Source organism: Colobus angolensis, unplaced genomic scaffold (assembly GCF_000951035.1).
Source record: "Colobus angolensis palliatus isolate OR3802 unplaced genomic scaffold, Cang.pa_1.0 Scaffold81, whole genome shotgun sequence".
NCBI classification, from domain to species: domain Eukaryota; kingdom Metazoa; phylum Chordata; class Mammalia; order Primates; family Cercopithecidae; genus Colobus; species Colobus angolensis.
In genome coordinates, this window is record NW_012121932.1 from 4,642,985 (window position 1) to 4,664,704 (window position 21,720).

The window sequence follows — 21,720 nt, forward strand, 5'->3', positions numbered from 1 at the left end:
GTTTCCAAAAGCTGGACTCAAAAACAATAAGCATGAGCTTAAGTAGGGTTTATACAATTAATAAAGCCAGAATATGATGTTGTCCATTTACTTCTTGTTTTCCAACCAGCAGTGATCAATTGTGCACAAAATACCTAGGCTGTTCCAACACTGCAGTCACTACAACCCATGTAAAAAATAATGACAATAATTATTGATAATATATTAATCATCTTCTAAGTGTTAGGTACTTTTCACATGCATTATCTCTAATGCCACAATAACCACATTAGGAAGTATAATTTCCCTTCTACAGAAGTAGAAACTAAGACCTGTTAAAATTAAGAAAGTAGCCCCAAAACACCCAGCTAGTAAGGACAAGAGCCAAAATTCAAACCAAGGTTAGCCTATGTAGTTTCTCCTGTACCACCTGCCTCCTTTGCATTGACTTTACTATGATTGCTGTTTCCCTTCATGTATTAAGGATGCAGGTCATGAGCTCCACATTCAAGGATACCTGCAGGGACTGCTCCTCAACAAGAAAGCAAAATCTCTCTCATGTATCAAAATGTAAGTGATTTCACTTTCAAATACCTTAAGATTGTTATCCTTGGTATACCCCTAGAAAAGCCTCCTATTTGTCCATAGTATTTACTTTTCAATCCAAGTTTTAAGGTGGCAAAGGGGACTACACTATCTTATTAACTAGATGCATTTTTTTCCTAACTCCAAGCCAAATAGGCTACAACAGTACCTATCTTTCCAAACTTCTGAATTGAATTTCTAAAAATCCCACAGAAGAGACCTCAGGATTTAAAAACTTAACAGAGGTCAGCCTTGAACAGCCTTTGTAACTGTTTTTATGTTCCCAATAATAAAACAATGCATAGCACACCCATCTCCATGAATGGTATTATGTACATCTTAAAGTCTAAAAATGGACACTGCTTTTCATTTAAGTGATCAACTCTTAGCTGCTTGATACATTTTAGCATTTTCCTACCCCTCAGTTACAGGCTTATAAAATCATTTCATTTTGCTGCATTTAATTTATAGGTATTTGTCTTCTGTCTGCTCCAGCACCAGATGCCCTTATAATTTTGTGACTTCAGAGTCTCACTTCCTGTACCTTGCCTCTCAGACCCTCAGTTGCACTGTATTTAGATGTGCTTGTGTCCCTGCCTTGACACCTGGCACCTGATCTTAGTCTTCATTATATCTCAATGTCTAAGACACTTCATTGGGACTTAATAAGTGTTTGTCCATTGAATTATACCTTTCTGTATCCTCAGTCTACTCATTGCCCTACTCTGCACACAAAAGGAATGCTCTAAATATTTGTGAACCATTAATTAATGGAAGAACAATTGGAATGACTAGATTATAGGGAGGTAATCATGATCATAGGTAGATCTTAGAAGCAGAGAACAATGGTCATTTCTTTCCTCTATTCTCATGTATCTTCAGAGAGACAGGGTTTCTCTGCTTCATCAATTCCGTTTCTCCCAGACCCCAAACTAAGTATCTAATCCTGTTAAAGTGATCCAGTTCCTTTTCCCCGCGAGGCCCATTTCATAAGTCTAATTCTACCAACTTTCATACTAGCCATTTTAAAAATCACAGCAACTTAAACTATCTCAAACTTTGTGAGAATTAAGTGACCAAAGACACTCAGAAAGCACAGCTTAGCATTCTTTCAGTTTCCTTGAAAACAGAGGAGTTCTAAAGAACCAAATTGCAGAATCCAATTCAGGATGTAAATTGCCACAAAGAAAAGGAAATAGCGGCAGGAATCCTCCCTTGGCAGGTTCTATCTACTAAGCTAAAATTCATGCATCTGGGGGAAAAAAACGCATCTAAAAAACACTAATTTCCCCTGAATTAAGACCACTTTTGATTTTGTTCCTCTTGCATCTGCTTCAACCGAACTCTCGTCGAAATAAAGTCGTCTAAATGTCTTTGCTGGGTGATCAGGCAGCACCAGGACAGCACAAAGGAGATGAGAAAAGAGCAAGGGAAAGGGAATATGTCACATCCTGACTACAGGGAAACAGTGCAAAACATCTAATCACAGCAGTGCCAGGGAACTTGAACCTGTCCAAAAAGATCCCAAGCTCTCCATGTTTAATTGCCGTTGATGGCTGCTGTTCAGTCATGCATGACAATGCCCGCGTGTCTCGCTGCTCCCTGCCTGTGCTCATTCCTGTCAGCTTTCACTCCAGGTGATGAACACGGGCCTCAGGACCATGCGAAGGGGTCTGGGCCAGAGATGGGGGTGGGGTGAGCTGGAGAAACCCCTCATGGATGCAAAGGAGCTTGCACTCAACCTGTGGTGTAAAGAGAAAGAGGTCTTATGACAGAAATGTTATAACCCCCTCCAATCCTTTACGCCCTTTCCCCACGTCTGCGGCATATTTCTTTTTCTTGAGAGGAAAACAAAACTAGGCCACACCACGCAAATGGGTAGGACATCTGTGACCTGAGGTATGTCAATGGGCAGCATGCAAGCCTCCTGTATAGTCAATTACATTAGAGCACATGCTTGAGGCTGAATAGGGAAATGTAAATTACACTTGAATATCAAAGAACATTATCTTTTTTGGTGATTCCAGTGCTTTTAAACCTCTTCTGCAGGAGAGGGAAAATCCTGTTTCTGTTGGTTCCCATCGAAAGAAAAACTCCAAGCCTTGCAGGAAAGATGGCTTATTAAGTCTAGTGTGGCACTGATAACTTGGAAGGGACTCGTCAATCCTCTCACAGCCTTAATTATTCAGTTTTAGTGTGAGATGAGTCTACAGTTTCTCTGGAATTGCAGACCTCCACATAGGCTGCTTCAAGGCAGGAGTCAGGGAGAAATCTTAAAGCATAAAAGTTCCAGACAGAATAAAATGATGCAGTTGAGGTGAATTTAGGAACTACTCTCTGCAGAAGGTCTGGTCCTTGTTTATACCCTGTGAAGTGCTGGGAAGAACTTAACTTCTCTCTAGGCTTTAATTGCCTCATCTCTAAAAATAGATATTTCTACCTCATGGAGATGCTGTGAGAATTAAATGAGCTGATGTCTTCTTATGAGCTTCCTTTGAGATGAACAGACAAACTTAAGGCACATAACATGAAGGTATATGACATACTTAGTTTAAAAAACTTAGATAGAGCATAATGGTAAATTGTACAACCTCTAAAATTAGTCCTGGATTTGAATACTGACTCTTTCACCCTGTTTAGTCTTGTGTTAATTTTCTTATCTTAAAAGTGAAGATAATTATTTTTACCTGATAGTGTTATCTGAGTACAAAAAATGAGATAATGATAAATTATACAAGCTCTAAAACTAGTCCTGGATTTGAATATTGACTGTTTTGCTAATTAGTTGTTTAGTGTTTTGTTAATTTTCTCATCGTAAAAATGAAAATAATTATTTTTGCCTGAAAGCATTATTTGAGAAAAAAATTGAGATACATACATAAGAGATCTGATGTATATTAAATGTTCAATAAATGGTAGGTAGTTCCTACCTCCCAGCTCCTAGAATATATGCAGAACAAAAATTTAGAAATAAGATTATGATATTGAAAATTAAATCATCCATGATGAGAATGTAGTGGTTGTTAATTGGCAATTCGACATGAACTGTGTAGTCAGTATCTTACATTTTTCTTAGCAAGAACCAAAAACCAAAGATAGGAGCAAGCAAATTTCATTTCATTATCATAAAGACTCTTTTCACCCACAATAAAATTAGTTTCATTTTTTCTGGTTATATAAACAACACCTGCTCATTGTAAAAAAAAAAAAAATTAAGTCAACCACTGGAGTCATTATGTTAAGTTAAGAAAGACATTATGTTAAAGAAGACAAATACTGCATGTTCTCAGTCATGTGTGGGAGCTAAAAAAGAAAAGTTGACTCATGGAGATAGAGAGTACAAGGATAGATTCTAGAGGACAGGAAGGGTGTGTGGGTGGGATGGAGAGAGTTTGGTCAATGGATACAAACAGACAGTTAGATAGAAGAAATAAATTACAATGTTCCATAGCACAGTAAGGTTAGCAACAATGTATTGCATTATTGCAAAGAATCTAGAAGAAAGGACTCAAATGTTCCCAACACATAGAACTGATAAATATTCAAGATGACGGATACCTCAAATGCCCGTACTTGCTCATTACACAGTCTATGACGGATACCTCAAATGCCCGTACTTGCTCATTACACAGTCTATGCCTGTAACAAATACTCACATGTGCCCCCATAAATATGTAAAAAATTATGCATCAATTTTTTAAGTCAACCAATCAATAAAGGTTAAGAGAAGAGAGTAAAAATCACCTGAAATTGCACCATCTGGTGATAACCATTATTAATATTTAGTAATCACCCTTTCATGCATATGATTTTGCATATACAGGTGTATATATAAATCACAAATAATATTATATTGTCATTTTAAATGGTATGTTTATCTGGGAAATTTAAAATTCTATCTTTCTCTCTCTCTCTCTCTTTTGATTTGAATTTCCTAAAACTCAAAACTAGTAATGGAGAAGTGGCAAAAATTCACTTGCTACTCATCCAATCCTTTTCCTTTTCTTTGTGGGCAGCCAGCTAGACTGTATTGGCCAGAGGCTCATGCACCGCGAGGTCATGTGACAGCTTTAAGCCAATGAAATGTGAGAAGTGGCATGCACTTTCTTTGTATCTAGCCTGCAAAAACTTCCTGTGTTTGAGCTCCTTGCTCTTTCTTTCCCCTTTGGGTTTTATGCAGATAGTGCAGTAGTTTAGAAGTCTTGTGTTGAAGATAATAGAATAAAATGGTGAAAGGAAAAGAATTTCCTGAATCACTACCTAAAAGAGATCCACGAAGAATCCCTCGTTTTGGACTTTACTTGAGTGACGATTCAATCTCTATCGTACTAAGCCCCTGAAATCTCAGGGTTTATCACTACAGCAGCTGTGTTGCCTTAACTAATATTCATATCACTTCTGCTTTCCTCTTCTTCCACTCCTTCTCCCGCTCCTTTTCCCTCCTCCTATTTTTCTTCTCCCTTTCTTCCTCCTCCACCTCTTTTTCCACCCTCTTTTGCTTGTACCAGGCATTTAATTGACTGTCCCATTATTTTCAATATTTTAAAATCACTTTTTACAAATGTGTTCCTTGTAAATAGCATAACTGAGTTCTTTTTAACTCAACATGATATTGTCTTTCATTAGAAGAATTCAACTGATTCGTCTTTCACATAACAACTTATTTTTATTTTTTATAATTCCACTAGTGCTTACTTTTCTCTAACAGCCATAATTAATCACATATTTGCATACTATTTTATGAAAACTACATACCTATTGTTGTTCCCCCTATTTTCTTTCTTCCACTGCTCCTGCCCATCTCAATGAGACTTTCAGAACATTTTTGCTAACCCTGTCCACAGCACCCACACCGTCTCCCGTGAATACAATGTTTGAGATGTTTTTATTCCCCACTCCTCCTGCCCCACAAACTCCTATTTTGCTTAGATCGTTTAGTTATTTTTCTTTTAGATCATCATTGGGCTTTTCCTTATAGAATGCCATTTCTATATTAAGGATCTTTATGTAGCATTTATATCACACATTGCTAGTTACTCTATCGTTACTTAAACGTCGGTTACGTTGTGCATATTCATTCCTTGCTTCCTCTTTTCTTCCTCTCCTACCCTCAAATCTCTGCCCTGATTCGTTTGCTGTTTGACTAAAGTCTGTTCGTGAGGGCTCTCCTCTAATAAAGTACCTGGAGAAAAATTATCTGAGCTCTTGCCCATCTAGCAATTTCTCTCTCTTTTTAAAAAGTATTCTACGTAATTATTATCTCAGCTGGGAATAACTTCCTTGGGTCACAGTCTTTACACCCAGTCATCCTCAGCTGTTGTTTCAAACTCTTCTTGCTTTCAGGGCCGCACCTGAGAAGTCTGATGCTCATTTGGTTCTTCTTCGTTATCCTTTTTTAGTAACTTGTTTGATTTAGAGTATTTAAAATTTTCTCCTGGAGTCCAGGAATTTTACTACACATTACACTTGTGCTTTATTATAGGTCTGCATAGAACTTCATGAAAACTTTTAATATGCTGACCGAAGTCTTTAATTCTTCTATTACACGCTTACATTTTCGCTCGTTTTCATTTATTTGCTTTTCCCTGTTCTGGAACTCTTCGTATTCGTGCATTAGGGATCCTGGAACTACTAGATGTTAAACATTTAATTAGTATTTTTTTTGAGGAAGCATTTTAATACTGTGACTAAGTCTTTTTTATATGTTTTTGTTTGGTTGGTTTTTGGTGTTTGGGGTTTCTTTGGTAGCCATTCAAGCTTCTACCTGTCTCCTCTAAAGGCTTCAGTTTATTTTCTGGGTGTTCGGCTTGTTTTCCCTTTTTCTTGCTACTGATCCTCTTAAATGAATTATATTTCCTTTTTCTTTTTCGTGGTTCAATTAATCCTTGAGGGTCAGCTCTTGCTACTGAGGTAGCTTAAGCATTTGCAATTCCATGTAGGTTGGAGAAGCAGCAACCACTGCCCTGTGAGTTGGTGACATAACAGCCAGCAAGTAGCCAATTCCTTGTTGATAATTGTTCCCCATTTCACCAACTGTAGAATTTTATGCTCTCCTAAGCTTTGGGGGTTGGTAGCACTAGCTAAATCTTTTAGCAGTACCTCAGCGTCTCTTATAGGAAAACTCACGCAGCTCAGCACCACCTCCCTTATCTGGTCCATGGATTTCTACAGGCCAAGTATTCCCCAGGGGTAAAGAAATCTTTCCCCAGCTTTCACTACTCTCCAGGCCCTGCCTGTCTGTGAACACCATGGGCTATTGATGATGTCTAGATTGGCACTGACCTGGGAGGGTAGACATATTGAGGATACTCTCTTCCCAGAATCACTCACATAAAATCTTTCTTAAATCAAGTGAGGTTTTGCTACTATTGTTTACCCTGTAGCTATTAGTCATAAAAATCATTACAAGTGATGTTTTAGATGGCATTTAAAATGTCTGAAGCCCAGATCTGGGCCTGTATGTGCTAGGAATCCACTTCTCTCTCTATCTCTTTACCACTTAACTTTGTGTATGTTTGACTACCTATCATTTTCAACTCATATTGTTTCATTTAAAGTAGATATTAACTTTATAAATTATTAACTACTGCTAATATTTTCTTATCTGTTTTTTCACTAGGTTGGTCACTGTAAGTCTCTGAGGATAACTCTTCAGAATATTTACTAATCTAGCTTCTTCATTCATTGTGAAAATCCGGACTTGGTGATTGCATGCCATTTACGAAGGCATTAGGCATTCGCACAGTCTGACCCCTAGCCTCCCTTTACTGCCTTCCATTGCCCACCACCCAGGGAAGGATGGGTAATTTTTTTTTAATGTGAAATCACCTTTCTTAGGAGCCTCATGAACTGTGGGTGAAGAGCTACTCTCCCTTGACTTTTTGCTGGTATAGAGATACTGATTTGAACTATTTCTGAGAGTTGATTTAAAGCATTGCCCTCCAGTCTAGTGGGAGGAAAATTCAGTTTGTGTGCTCATTTGGTTTGGGGACAAAAATCTGACAGCTCTGTCAAAGGTGTGAATCTTTTGCTAGCACGTAACCAACACTGACAAGTTGGACCTCATCATCCTCTGCAGCCTTGAGTGAGAGTGAGGCCTGTGGTGAGAATGGAGATGAGGCAGAATTGGAGATGGAGCTTTCTGGCAGGCAGGGATTTTGGACATAGCCACAGCACATATGTAAGTACACACACACAAAGAGCTTCTGAGACTGTGTATCATTCAGAAATTTGGATTTGGAATCTTTTCATGTAGATTTATCAAAGAAATTCCAGTGTCAGATGCTTTTTCAACATAACCAGATTGACGCACTTAATTTTACATGAAATCAATAGGCATACATTTTCCAAGGAAATACACTGTGTACAGTCCAGATCAAAACACTGGAAAAATACCAAGAAATGTGTTGTAGCCTCTTCACTGACAGGATCACACCACCCAGCAGCATTTCAAGACAGGAGTTGGTCAAGGCACAAATGGTGAGAGGCGAATATGAATATTTTAGGAATTCAGAGACAGGAGAGATTAGCCAATTCTGGAGTAATCGAGAAAAAATCTATGAGGAAAATGTAGCTTGAGTTGAATCTTAAAGTATGGACACATTTGGGTTCATGGAAAGGAAAAATAATATTTATATAATAAAATCAAAGAAGTGAAAATAAACACAGTGTGTATCGTGCACAGCAAGGGCATCCTTCTAATGCTGAGCTGATGGAAAAATGCATTAAAGAGTATTGTAATTTCCTCCTGTTACAGTTACAGAATCTGGAGGTTAAAAAATTCCGAAGTCCTACATGATATTTTGAAGAGCACAGATCCTGGGTATTCTGGTGACTCAAAAGAGTAGACAAATGGGGAAACTCAAGCTGGGGTTTGGCTTGGTTGAGATGCTCGGGAGGTGAATGGTGAGGATGGTATGAGCTCTGGAGTCCAGGGATGTGGCAGTCATTGGCATGGCTACAAAATTGCACCAATTGTCTATGTTTATTTGTGCTTTATTTCCTCTCTTGGAAAGACACTTTCATGTGTTACTCTTTATATTATGTTTTAGCTGAATTTGACATTCTGTGACATTGGCTCTGTACGTTGGAACTTTCCATGGCACCAGCGTGAAGGGTAAGGCAGAAATATACTACAGAAAGGGAGTTTGAGTGTTAGACAGTATAGGTTTAGAAATGAGTCCCAGAAATCAGATTCCAGCCTCTGTGTCCCTATTACCTGCTGGATAAAGGGTTCTTGGCATTCATTCATTCAAAAGCAGATATTTTAGCACCTGCAATATCCTGGGCCCAGGGAGAAAGGCAACCAGATCTCATTTCTGCCCTCAGAGAGCTTACAGGTCCTTGAAGTACCTACTAGTCTCTGGAGTCACCAAATATAATTTGCCTTACAAAGATAAATCCTCCCTTCAGTATGTAGTCACTGTGTGGATATTTCCAGCTCTAAAGGTCTTATTTCCCCACAGAACAGGCTAATTTTAATCTCAGTTTTGTCATAGTTGTAATTGTTAGAAAATTAATTATTATATTAAAGTGAAATTGACCTCCTTAGAGTTGTTCTCAAACCAAACTGAGCACCATTCTCCATAAAACATTTTAAAAACTGCAGATTACCAAGTTCCACCTAAGGCCCACTGAATCAGAATCGACAGGGAAGGAGCCCGTAAATCTTAATCTTTAAGATCAAGATGATTCTGAGGTACAGCCAGGGTTAAGAACAGATGATTCTGAGGTGCAGCCAGGGTTAAGAACCTCTGTCATATGTCTTCTTCTCATTCATTGTTTCTAGTTCTGTTCTCTGCAGCTAACATTCAAAGAAGGGGAATCCCTGTTTTACACAATAGTCCTTCAAAGATTTGAAGACAACTCTCATGCTCTAACCTCCTCCTCTCCTGTTGTTACCTTTCCACAAACTGAAGCTCTCCACTTGCTTCATTGGTTCCTTATAAGATGTGAATTTCTGCACTCTCCGCTATCATCATCATCTTTCATTAAATGGCTTCCATCTTGTCAATGTCCTGTGGTGCCAATATGCGTATAAAATCTAGACGTGGTTTGATCAAAGGAACCCTTGCTTCCCTTGATCTGATTGCCATGCCTCCATTAATGAGGCTTGTTTCTTGCAGCTATCTAGGGGCTTTCTGAGGCTATTAGCTCATTTAGAGTTTGGGTCAGTTAAGCTCTTCCACCCATTTGTTGCATTCATGTTATTGCTCTTTTAATCTCAGTGTAAGACTTTACCTTTATACTTATATATTTTAATTTCAGTTAGGTTTATTTTGACTCTTATATCTATCATCATTATGTTTGCTTCCCATCAATGCTTGGGGCAAATATGAAAACAAATATTCTAGGAATTAATTTGAATTGTGGATAGTTGTCAGTTTCTTTTTCTTGAGCTCTCTTTTTAGCAATAAAATCACTTAATATACCTAATGCAAGAAAAAGAGAAGGAGGAGAAGAATAAGAGGAAGAGGAGGAGTAGTAAGAAAAAGAGAAAGAAGAAAAAGAAAAGGAGGAGGAAGTAATGGGGCAGAAATGGACCCTGAACATTTTGGAAACCCGAATATTTTGCATGTAAATTTCCACCTGCAAGCCTTATGTTTTAAAAAAAGTGATTTCTAGACCTTTGTTTCTCATCAGGCCATCCACACATATGCACTCAAATGTAGAAGATGTAAGAGAGCAAATCTAATGAGAGTTTCATAGGCAGGCAGTTACATGAATGATAGAAAACTTCTTAAAGTGTCTCGACACAAATTAGAGTGGTGCACATTTTATAATAAGGGCAATGATAATCAGGATGATTTAGAGGCACTTTAATCAAAAGCTGTATTGGAACATGAATCCCAGAGGTGAGAAGGCAGTTATTAGTTCACTGAACCACCCTGATCCCTAGGCATTCATAGCTCAACTCACACTGAAGGATTTTAGTGTCTTTGTAAAAGAAAATCCCCTTTTGAAATTATTTGGCCTGTAAGGAGTGGGAAGGGTCTAGTAAAGATAAGAAGAGATAAGAAAAAGAATTGCAAGTTGAAATGGAAAAAATGAGTTGGAAGTTAAATGGGAAAGAACTGTATTTATTTTCAATCTGGGAAGGGAGAAGGAGAATCTGGGTGCCTGCACGTGATTCATAAATGTTTTCTGTCATATTTAAGTTTGATTAAAGCATCTAGAAATATACATTAGTAAAATAGCTAAGCAGTGAACATATTTTTGAAAGTATAATTTAAGAGGTCTATAAAGCATTCAGAAATCACCTATTTGTATACTGATGAATTCCAGGTTTATATCTCCATGCTTGACTTCTTTAATGAGCTCCAGACTTGATTATTAAACTTTTCACTTGACAGTCCCACTTGGAGATCTAAAAGGCAAATCAAATTTACTGTCTTAAACAGAACTCTTGATCCCTATTCCCACTCCATAATCCTACTCTCCATTTTTTTCTTTATAACCTCTATAAATAGCATTATCCAGTTTTTTGGAAGTAAAATCTAAAAATTATCTTTGGTTCATTTTCCCTCTTGGCTTATATTCATTCAACAGGGCTTATCTCCCTTCTCCTTCCTCCACTGCTCACCCCTCAGCTAAAGTCAACAGTCTCCTTCTCATGAACAACTACATATACATCCTAACTAGTTCCCCATCTTCTATAGTCACTCCTTCTGGTTCATTTTCCACACGTGCCCAGAGTGATCCTTTTAAAATATGTGAGATCATGCCACTCTCCTGCTTGTTAGCTCCAAGAGCTTTTCTGCACAATCACAATAGAATCCAGGCTCCTCACCATGAGTTGCAAGGCCTCACAACGTCTGTGCCTGGCCACCTCTTCACCCTCTTCCCCCGCCAGCAGTATCCAACTCACTTTCCTTCTAGCCAACTTCTCTGAGCTCCTTGCTGTTCTTCAAACTAAGTTAGAATGATCCCATCTCAGGGCCTTTGTACTTGCTGACACACTTTTCCAGATATCGATGAGGTCTGCTCCCCCACTTCAATGACGTTTCTATCCAAATGTCACCTTCTCAAATGTGACATCCTCTTTACAAAAAAAAAAAAACCCTCTCTCCAACAACCCCATTCTCATTTCTGTCTTTAGTTTTCCTCATAGCGTTATCATTATCTGACATTATGTTATGACAGATGATAGACAGAAGTGATAGAGATAGATTGATATATATGACAGAGATGATAGATGATAGATAGGTAGTAGATAGATGATAGATAGATAGTAGATAGATAGATAGATAGATAGATAGATAGATAGATAGATAGATAGATAGATAGAGATATGGTTTGGCTTTCTGCTCCCACATAAATCTCATCTCAAATTGTAATCCCCACATATTGAGGAAGGGACCTGACCTGGTGGGAGCTGATTTGATCATGCGGGTGGTTTCCCCCATGCTGTTCTCGTGATAGTGAGTGAGTTCTCATGAGACCTAATGGCTCAAAAGTGTGCCACTTACCCCATTGCTCACTCTCTCTCTCCCTCTTTCTCTCTCTCTCTCCTGAAGCCTTGGAAGACTGCCTTGCTTCCCCTTGGCCTTCCAATATGATCCTGAGGCCTCCCCAGCCATGTGGAACTGTGAGTCAATTAAACCTCTTGTCTTTATAAACTACCCATTCTCAGATAGTTCTTTATAGCAGTGTGAAAATGGACTAATACAGATGGATGAATGGATATGTAGGTAGGTAGTTAATAGATAGATGAGAGAGAAAGGATATAGGAGAGAGTGAAGCACACCTGCAAGCAAGTGCATGGGCATCAGGATTCTTTCAAGGTTTCCAGGTGATTCCAGGACTGAGATTCACAGGACTTGAGGGCAGTAGCTAAACACATGAAGTAGACTTTAAACTGCTAGAGTGGAATTGGAATCTCTACTCCATTGCTGATCATTTTAGTTTTGTGATTTCGAAAGGATATCTCAGAACTCCCTTTATCTCCACTATAATTTTGATAAGTTATCACAACAAAGGAGGCCAAGTTCAAAAGTTGTTCCTCTCTTTCCTGAAGTCTCCTTTCTAGAAGAAGAAGAAGATGTCTGTAAGAGGAAGAGCTCAGTAGTGAGATAACTAGGTTTTGAATTCTGTTTCTACTACCTGGGCAAGTGACACTTCTCTGTGCCTCAGTGTCCTCATCTGTAAAATGAGATAACTATTGTAACTTCCCTTGTAGGGTTGCTGGGGGACCAAATGAATTCTATGTATAGGGTTTAGAGCAGTACCTGACACAAAGCAAGTGCTTTGAAAGTATTTTCTGTTATCTTGAGGGAATGGCTCTCAAGCAGAAAATACATGTGGAAAATTCCTTTGGCCGATGATTTTGAAAGTAGCTAGGGGGATTGAGACAGGCCATTTTCTCTGAGACTCTAAACTCCACTCAAGAACAGAGTTGGTTAATGATTACATCCTATAAAATTTTCCATGTCATGTGCCTTTTCCCCACTAGGCAATAGAAAGTAATTAAGAATTATGGGAAGCGGATTCAGTGAGAGGGAAGGCATGCCTTTCTAGGGACAAGCTCCAAACCCTAACGAGGTTATTGGCACAGGTGTCTCCTGCAAATAAATTAATGGGAAGGCAGATCCAATCATTAATCTGTCATCCAAACTTGGTGTTTAGAGTCATTTGGGGAGATGGAGCTTCCTTTGCCCAACCTTGGTGGTGTCTGGAGCAAAGATTAGGAAGCAGAGTGATTTCATTAGGATAACAAGGCTGTTAAAGAACAATCTGGCTCTTTAGATGGTATTTATAAAGCATTTCAAAGAAACTGTGTTCTGACAGCTGCTGTCAGTCTCTCGCATAGGAACTGTGGTGATTTATTGATACAGCAGGGGAGCTGTTATTATCCTTATTTGTAAAAGTTTTATGCATACTAAGAGTCTATCTTAACTAGTTGCAAACTTCCCAAAGACAAATTCACCTAATTGAATGTTTCAGTTGCCCCAACATGAGGTTTCGATTTAACAGAATATGATAAATTCTCAATTACATGGTGTCATATGTAGTTTTGTAAACTGCTTCAAGTTCTTTTTAATGAAAGATGGTAGATAAAATCACATTTTCAATTATCTGTTTGTGGATTACCCACCATTCTTTTTGGCTGGTTTCCTCTAGCTTGAACTATGGAGCAATGTAATGCAATGTGAATCATCAGAAAATACAGAAGAGCAATTTTTTAGACAGAGGAATATATAATTATTCAGAAATCAGTGTTCCACAGAAAATGTGGCAGTGCCAAAACCAAATATGAGTGATTTTTAATTAATTGTAATCTCTGTCCATGCCATTATACCTTCATGGTTTAGCTAATTGAGAATTGACTATATGTTAAGTCAAGTCATGGAGTAATTTCTTTTCACTCTTGAGTAGTGTAGAGAATGTAGACTAGACAATCGGGTTGCCATTAGCAGTTAGCAGAGGGCAGGTGGAGCCTTTGTGTCATTTTTAGAAGTAAGCATATCTCTCACTGCTATGTGTTTAAAAGAATGTGACTTTCTGAAACATTTTTGTGAGCTCATACACCAGTAGGGTCACAGGGTCATTGACCTTTCCTGGGCTGGAAGGGATCTCAGAAACCATCTAGCCCAATTTCATTCATTTCACCGTTAGGTTAACCAAAGCCCAGGGAGATAAAATGCCACATAGTTACTGCTGAGGCCAGACAAGAAAAATTAGTAAGTGCTAAGTCTTCAATGACTATGTACAACTAGTTATGCTATTACCACTAGTTTCTAGGGTAGTCAAGGCATTGTCAGTGAGAAAAAAAAAAAGTGTTGTCAGGAGCAGGAAAGAAACATTGCGAATGAAACAAAGAATACCGGCATGGGTGGTATGAGGGCATTTTAAAAAAATAATAGAAGGATATTTCTTTTGGAAAGGGAATTGTAGGATCAACTAGTAATTGGTGGAATATCAGGGTGGGGCCCTCTGTGACTTTTTCTTCATGAACTAAGTAAAATGGGCCAAACATTGTTCACATCCTAGAACACTAGGTGAGACACTTGAAGCTTGACAGAGATAAATTTTGGACAAATGAAGCCAATAGTAATTTATGTTGTGGGTAATACATTTTTCATTATATCAATAAATAGACGGAAGATTGAATAGTTTCTGTCAAAAACACAATCAGATCAAGTTAGAAAAAAAATTGAAAGCTTATTGTCATACAATAAGAGAAAGTACAGACTGTGGCCTGGGAGAGTTCAAACCAAGTGGGAAGAGGCTGGCCTTACAGCAATGACAGCAGTTTCTGTTGTTGTTATTGTTTTGAGACGGAGTCTCGCACTGTCATCCAGGCTGGAGTGTAGTGGTGCAATCTCTGCTCACTGCAACCTCTGTCTCCCAGGTTCAAGTGATTCTCCTGCCTCAGCCTCCTGAGTAGCTGAGATTACAGGCGCCCACTACCTCGCCCGGCTAATTTTTTGTATTTTTAGTAGAGATGGGGTTTCACTATGTTGACCAGGCTGATCTTGAGCTCCTGATCTCAGGATCTGCCTGCCTAGGCCTCCCAAAGTGCTGGGATTAGAGGCATGAGCCACCAGTTTTTAAAGCATAAAGGAGGAAGTAGTCTGACCTTTGTGATTGATTGGCTGTTATACATTATCATTCTTTTTAAGACAAATAGAGCTGTTTAAGCTGATTTGTCCATAGCTGATTGGTTTAATTTCACTGAATCATGTTGACAAGGACCTAAAGTTCATATTTATGTCCATGATTAGGGATGACATTTCAGGGAAATCAGGATGACTTAAGTTTTGGCTATGTGGTTATGAGTGATTGGTCTTAAGGTGTATCTAACTGATGGCCTCCATATTTATTTTTAACAGTTGAAACCTAGCTTCAATAAACTCATGTGTGCTCAGGCCATGTAGGCTAGTACTCAAAACTAAAATGTTTGGGGAAACAGACTTTTCAGCTTTTTAACAGGGAGATGATTCTCCTCTCTTATAAATATCCCTTATTGCCACAGTCAAAGTCAGTTGGATCATCGGTTGGGCCATACACTGCTGTTCCTATTTTTTTTTAATTGAACTTCACACTTCCCAATAGTGACCATTATTAAATGTGTACAGTGGAAATTCTACTTTTATTCATTCATGAATTGATACATACATCACCTTTCAAACCTCTTCTGATCACCAACTTTTTGACCACTTCACCAGACATTATGATTTTTGTATACCTTTAAAAATTAAAAGTAGCTGCATAACTGAGGTTGATTTTCCTTATTGCTACCAATGATATATCCTCTACTTCTCCCTCAAATTAACAAAACCTTTATTTTCAGTCAAATACATTGACATATTCCCTTAAAACTGTTTTTCAGCTTCCCAAGAAAAGAATTCTGCTCACCATGATGTAAGTGACAGTATTATGTGAGACTTCCAGGAATTCTCTTTAGAAGGAGGATAAAATCCTGTTCCCTCCTTCTGCCATTCTGCAGTTTGAAATGTGTCTGTGATGGCTGTTAGTCACAGCCATCTTGGACAGGAGCAGAAAGACCAGGGCCTGGAAATGCTGCAATGCAGTATCTGAGAGAAGGCTGGTGGCCAACGTGGTGAAATCTCATCTCTACTAAAAATACAAAAATTAGCCAGGTGTGGTGGTGTGCACCTGTAATCCCAGCTACTCGGGAAGCTGAGGCAAGAGAATCTCTTGAACCCGGGAGGCGGAGATTGCAATGAGCTGAGATCACGTCACTGCACTCCAGCCTGGGCACAGAGTGAGACCTTATCTAAAAAATAAAAATAAAAATAAAAACTAAAAATATGAAAACTTAAAAAAAAATAAAAGAAGGCTGGGTCCTGATGTCTTTGAGCTGCCATCTCACTCTGGAGCCAACTATCTCCAGCTTGTTTTCATATGACAGAGAAATTAGCTGTTTTATTCACCACTTGAGGAGTATTGCTTACCATAGCTGAACCTAATTCTAACATAACAATATTTAATTTTGCTTCTTCTTAGTGAAATTTAGAAACAGAATGATTTGAGAAAAAGCCTAACATTACTGGCTAAAATACAATATCAAAGTTTAGTACAGATCCAATTATGCACACAATTTCTGTCCCCTATTATCTTAGTGGAGAGCTGGCTATGTTTTCTTTTTTCAACCATGACTGCTTTCAGTCCTAGAGAACACCTCATCCTTGAATGCTAATCTTGTGATTCTAATGGCAAGCAATTTGGGCGAGGAAATTGGCAGAGAATTTGAAATTTAAGGTAGAAGTTACTGTTGCTCCTCCACAAAACAGTAAGACCCTCAAAAGTGCTCTTTTGAAATATGAAGAATCGATGCCATCAGAAATATATTTATCCTATGTAATTCATGGCAAACTTATTTAAAAATGTGGCCACACATTCCTACCAATGTTTGATGTACAGCAGAAGGAGCTTTTTATGTAGAATCAGAAAAATAAGTTCCAGTCTTAGCTCTGCAAAGTACTATCTGTATAACCTCGGGCAAATCATTTAATCTCCTTAAGCTTATCCCCTGAATCTAAAAAATGGCAGTGATAGTAATAATTTATAGGGTTGATATAAGTATTAAATAATAGAGATGACAATATTTAGCCCAATGCTTTTCACGTATATCGCCTGCTTTATAAATACTAGTTCATATAAGTTAATTAATGTTGCATTTATGACAGTTTGAAGAAGACATGATTTAGAACTCAAGTCCAATTTTTAAATGCACATGGTGTCTTTGTCCATAAGTCTATAGGGGCAACGGGGCCGACCACCATTCTTCTTGAAAAATCAGCTTAAGAAAAAATCAATGATCGTAAGCTGCCCAAGGATACATTGCAGCTTAATATCTTAACACTTCAGTGTGTGAAACCATCCAACACCAACAACATTCTCATTTTTAGATAAGCCGCAGAACGAAATACATTTTATCAAAAGTTTGCTTGAGATTTTTCTGTAACAAAATATCTCCAAGAAAAGTCTGTGTTTACAAAAGAAATACAGAGGGGAAACAGAAAATGCCCTCTACATCCACTTACTTCCTCCCCTTTTGGTGTTTTGCGGGTCTGGCCTTTGGAATGATTTACAACATTGGGAAAAGCAACATTACACAATGGAGAACTGGATATTATGGGTTCAGTAAGGATCAGAAGAATGGGATTCAGAATAACTGTAGTCTAAGGTAGACAGGGGGCAGAGTACGGGGTGGATAGAACATGTGTTTCTGTCTCAGCTGCAATAGTATACAATTCATGGTGTTCAACTCAGAGATATGCACCAGGGAGGGAGAGGTGAATACAAAAATGAAATTAAGGTTAATGTCCCACCCAAAGCACCTTTGTCATCCACAGGCACCAACCCCTTGTACATAATCCAGCTGATCTTGCCAGAGTCTTCCACTGTCCCGGCCTGGTGCCATAGCGGATGTCCCTGACTGTGAGTGAAGGATTTAGGTAAAGAAATTTAAAATTCCCCCAATGAGGAGTGAAATATCTTTACAGGTTTGACCCTTAAGCGTAGGCAATAATAACTACCATACTGATTTTTGTAACTCAGGAAAAGTTCCTTTGCTTAAAGAAAATGCTAACATTTCTGTCTGCTAAATTTCCACAGTTGGGTGGGGTCAGAAAAGAAAGGAAACCAGTTAAGTATCAATTATACATTATACTGCATTACACACACACACACACTTATATATATAAAAATATATATCATGTATCACACGTAAGAGATGAATTGACATTTTATTTATTAATTAATATATGGATATTAGGTATCTTTACACAAATTATCTATTTTGATCTTAATCAGAGACATTAAGAAGCATGACTAAAATCACAGAGCCACTTAGTGTTAAAGCCAGTAGTTGAACAAAGCCAGCAATCTCAGACCCTGAAGGTTTAATTTAAAAACTAGTGCATTTGTCCTGGGAGTAAGGCTTAGCTGCTGGAATGTGTTTACTTTAGCCTTTCCTGAGACAGCAGAATTCGTTTACTGGCACACGTGAGGGTCAGTCATGTGCCCTGACCTGGAGTGGCAGTTCTATGCAGTGATTAAAAGCATCAGAGTGACCTGATCTGATTCAAATCCCTGTTCTAGAAGATTAGCTGTATGTTCTCACACAAGTAACTCCATAAACGTTAGTTACCTTTTCTCTAAAGCACATAAAGAATGTGAAACACACCTCCTGCATTTGTCCTAGTCTAGTCGGAAGTTCTCAGATGGCCTCCAATTGAGTTCTGCCTCCTGGTATTCAACGTTGGGGTAACTCCACCCCCTTGAGTGTGAGCTGGACCTAGTGATTCACTTCTTGCCAAAGCCATATGGGATGCCACTTCTGAGATAAATTTCCAAAAGCTGTGGCTTCCATCTCAGGTTCTCACTCTCTTGCATTCTCGCTGGAATAAGTTCACGTATTCTAAGGGAAGCTAGCTGCCACATTGTGAGCTGCCCTGTGGAGAGATCCATGTGGTAAGGAGTTGATGTATTCAGCGAACAGTCAGTAAGGATCTGAGGCCTGCCAACATCCATGTGAGTGAGCTTGGGAGCAGATCCTTTCCCAGCTGAGCCTTGAGAAGACTGCAGCCCAGCTGTTACCTTCAGTATAGCCTTGTGAAAGACCTGAGTTGGTATCTTGATTGCAGCTTTCTGGACAATCCTGGGCCAGAGGTATCTACTAAGCAGTGCCTTGATTCCTGACCACAGAATCTCATTGCTAAGAAAAGTTTGTTGTTTAAAGCTGCTACATTTGGAAGTAATTAGTTACACAGCAAAAAATAACTAACACACCTGGGAATAAAAACAATATGACATATAAAACATCTAGGACAATGTAGACCCGCATGCACACCAAAATAATCTGATAGTTTTCATTATTTTAAAACTGATTTTATAGAGGAAATAATGGAGGAGGAAGGCATGGATGGTGAAAGATAACCTTTGTCTACCTCAAAATATTTCCTATAGCTTGCTGTGACATTAGGCAGCCATATCTTTTCTTTTGACAGCTCACTACCCTATGGCCCCATAATTGGGGGAAGGAAAATTGACTCAACAATAATTATAATAATAAATGGCAAAATTCACTTGAGCTTTTGCCTATCAGTCAGATGTCACATTTGTCACTGGGCTTCCAGACATTGATGTGACCAGTGTCTTAGATCAATGGACAGATGACAAGAATATGAATGATCATAACAACAAATGTCAACTTTATTCCTTTAAATGCACTCAGTGTTCTGTAGATAACCCGAAAGGTCACATCGATAGTTGCCACCTGCTATGTCTCTCGTTCCAAACACTATCAGACAACATGGTGTTTCTGGAGCAGGGAAAGAAGTCAAATGCAACAGCAGCCTGACATTTGATAATAGATCAGGGCACATCATTGTCCTGTTAAGTAAAGGCAATTCTTCTCTGCCTTTGAAAGATGAACCCGTGCAGTTTCCCGGCTTCCCTCAGTCAGAGGGGCAGCCATGTGTCTCCAGACAGGTGAGTTGCTTTTCTCTTTCAATTACAGGTATGAGTTTAGTAGATACATTTTTCCTGAACTCAAACCACCTATGATATTTTATTGTAGTAGTTTCTCAGCAATGCAACTTCCCTGTAACTATTACCAAAGGCAAGCATCTAAGCTTGTAATTTCCATACTACGTAATGGAGAAGAGTCTGAATTTTTGAAGTCTAAATGTATTGTGCACTTTAAAAGAAATGCAGTTTAGTGCTTTTTAATACATATAGTAACTTCAACTAATTGCCAAAATAAGGTTTGCTTCCTCTGGCTTTAATGAACAGATTAGCAGCACTAGCATTAGAAACACCATTTGCATAAAATTAATTTGCTAAAGCCCTTAAAAATAGTGTTCATAATGGCTTAAACATGCTCACTGCCTATTTATACTATTAATTTGCTAAGTAAACCTTTCTTTTTAAGTAGGACAGAAGTGAATCATCAGTCCAGCTAAAGTTGAAGTACCACAAAAACCTAAAATAAGTGAAGTCTAAGTTGTTATGTTTTTCCCATACAAAGGTGGTAAAAATATACGTACAAAGTTAACTCCAAGTAAACTGGTAGTGCAGATATTTTGTTAATCATTGAGGTAACAAGGAAAAGTAAATCCTTTCCAACCTGATTTGGCTCTCCTTTAGTTGAAAATGCCTTTTGTTTCTAGAATCATTTCTAATTAAAAATAAAATTCCATTTAAACTGATTCATTCTTAGTGGATAGTATAGGCAAAACGCCTATAGAACTGTGTTGGAAATTTTATTGAATGATGAAGTTCAAAGTAGAGGATTCCAAATATAAACTCGATCGCGTATTTTCTTCAATTAGCATGGAAATTCTTTGCCTATCCTTTTAAAAACTATGACTATATGGAGTAATTCGGCATTTAAATACTGACAGTACTCAAAATTATTCACTGAATTCCGGGAAACCACAATTAATATCTCAATATGATTTGTGGAATGATATTTGATAGATTAATTATAAAATTAACCTGAAAGAAAGAAAATACCAAAAAATACAAAACAAAAATACCAAAAATAAAAGCCATGAATATTTTTTAAAGAGTAGAATTATTTGGGGTAAGGACAGTAGCTTCTCCTACCAAATTTCAGAATATTTTTAAAGGGCTTAATAGTTAAATCGCCGTGGTGTTGGTTCAGGAACAAAATAGATCAGTGAAACAGTAGAAAGAATTCAGAAACAAATCTATTTCAAAACACATTTATTTCAAAAATAAAATATACAAAAATTCCTTTTGTAATAATGGTAGACTCTCAGGCCAATGGAGAAAAGTGCATCAACAAATTGTGTTGGAAGATTACCCATTTTAAAAATAAAAGGTTAGATTGCTACCTCACACAATTCACAAAAATATATTACAGATTGATTAGAGGGCCAAAGATTAAAAATAAAAGTGTTACAAATAAAGAGAAAACAAATGTGTGGAAGACATTCTTAAATAAGACATAAAAAAGGAAAAGGTAACTGTGAAGGAAAAAAAATGGATAAATTTGACAGAATCAAAAATTTAAAACTATGTTAAAATAAATTATAGCAAATCCAAAAGCTGAAAAAACATTTGCAATCATGCAGAATAAAGAGTAATAATATTTGAAATATGTGAAGAACACCTATGAATAAATAAAAACAAACTAAATTGAAAAGGAAAGGAAGAGAC